General features: G+C 52.4%; 1 long non-coding RNA gene across 1 annotated transcript in view; it reads right to left on the bottom strand.

Annotated features, from left to right (window-relative positions):
* Nucleotides 1-1205: 1205 nt before the first annotated feature.
* The window catches only part of LOC147574123 (uncharacterized), a 1210-nt gene continuing 493 nt past the window's right edge, over nucleotides 1206-1922 (bottom strand). Inside the window, exon 2 of the long non-coding RNA XR_015243707.1 lies at nucleotides 1206-1907. This is a non-coding gene — a long non-coding RNA (uncharacterized LOC147574123). The remainder of the gene's footprint in view (nucleotides 1908-1922) is intronic.

Here is a 1922-nt window from a genome sequence, read left to right as displayed (position 1 = left end):
ACCCATCCACAAATACAGGAATACACAAAACATGGCATCAAAGGGGAGTAAGTGATTGATCGATGGGGGGTGGGGATGAAACGGGAATATGTGTCTAACCCGCAACATATTCTTTATCGGCGCTGCTTTCACTATTTTGCCCCGATGACTCTTTCCACAAGCGGCGGTCCCACCTGAGCGGGCTCCCTGCATCTTAAGACGTTATGTAGCGAGAGGAAAGGCGTGAGAGGCACAAGTTTGGCGGAATCCATACAAATATAGAGACAATCATCGTTTCTGAGACCAGTAGCCAAAGCTCTGCCTCCGTTTAGGACCCAATGTCGTACTGAATCTCTTTAAAAAGAAATAAATACATAAAAACCAGGTAGGGTCGTTGGCTCGGATAAGGGAGGAAGCTGAAATGCAATCCTGGAGAACAACATAGGGGGTAAGAAGTTGCAAGCCAGAGCGATCTCACCACCCGTAGCCTTTGAAATGATGATTTGGTGTCTTCGGATACAAGAGAGCTCACCCTACGTAGAAGGTTTCCCACCCACCGGTCGTCATGAAGTATCAGAACAGCGCAAGCGGATTCCCGTGCTACGAAAACCTCTCTGCCAACATAATCTGTAACAGCCGCATGGTCTCGTATCGTGTGAGTGTAGCGTCATTAATCGCACCACTCTGCCGTCGTTTGACCTTCCAGCGGATCGCAATTTTCGTTTCTTTTGGCGTGCGTGTGGGTATGCGTATCAGGCTATGGAAAACGATCTAGCCACGTTCGGTCCTCTTTTTCTCATTTCTCATAGATGAGTGATGGCGTCAAAGGATACACCTCAGGAAACCCCAGATGGAAGAGAGGCAAAGGGAAGGGGATTCAGAGTGCTTCTGTGTCCCGTGCCGCCCCCCCCAACACAGCAGTCTCTCCTCCCCCCCCCCCCCCCCCCCCGCCGTTCCAGGTGTTGGAACAACCCGGAAGTGCCTGAATTAGGGGAGTTCTTTGACGGGGGGGGGGGGGGTGTTGGGGAGCACCAGTGCTTGGAAACATTGCTAGGGCTAGCAAGGCTGTTGAGAAACCTCGAGTCAGTGTCGAAGGTACTTGGGGGGGGGGGGGAGGAAGAGGGGGGCGTGGGGTTTCTTTCTCTTTGAGGCGATGGAAATAGTTTGGAATGAACAGTGATGGTCCCATAGCTTTGTGAGTAGTAGACTAAGAGAGCCCGCTGAAGTGTACACACACATATACATTTATTTACTTATTACGTATGCATTCATTCCAGTTGAGTGAGTGAGTGGGAGAGAGGGGGTAGGGAGGGAGAGAATGGATCACCAAGCAGGCTCCAAGGTGTCAGCACAGAGCCAGATGTGGGGGCTGAAATTCAAGAACCCCGAGATCATGACCTGAGGCAAGACTCGGACGCCTTACCGAGTGAGGCACCCAGGTGCCCTTACAAGGATGGGAATTTTGGCACGCGAGTTGTGTTTCCAGTGTTCATAGGTGAGGCAACACATAGAATAGTAAATGTAGGCAGGCAGGCAGGCAGTCGACGTTTTCTTTTTCTTTCCCTTCTGGGCTTCAGAGGGGGATGGCGAGTGTGAGGGAGGGAGTTCATGACACCGGGCGTAGGTGTTCTTGTGAGCTGAGCGGCTTGGGAAGTTCCCCGAACTACATGACCCCACAGGAGAACAGGAATTCCTTCTCGACAGCAAGAGAGTGGGCGACTAGCACCGCCTGAGTGTGGCAGAGCCTCAACTCTAAGTCGGGGTGGGGGAGCACTTCTGCCTTCCCCTCTGGGTTCCAGGAAGGAGGGAAGCTGTCCTTCCGGTCCTGACCCTCCCTGTCTGTCCGGGGGCCCCTCAGCCGCAGAGGTGGTGTTTTGAGTTGTCCCTCTGTGGTCGTCTTTTAACACCAAATACTTCTGTTGAAGGTGCTCGGAGAATTAACA

The sequence above is a fragment of the Puma concolor genome, chromosome E1 (genome assembly GCF_028749965.1).
Source record: "Puma concolor isolate L17-30 chromosome E1, mPumCon1.1.hap2, whole genome shotgun sequence".
NCBI classification, from domain to species: domain Eukaryota; kingdom Metazoa; phylum Chordata; class Mammalia; order Carnivora; family Felidae; genus Puma; species Puma concolor.
The sequence above is the reverse complement of the archived record's forward strand: the minus strand, read 5'-3'. Positions and strand labels throughout refer to the sequence as shown.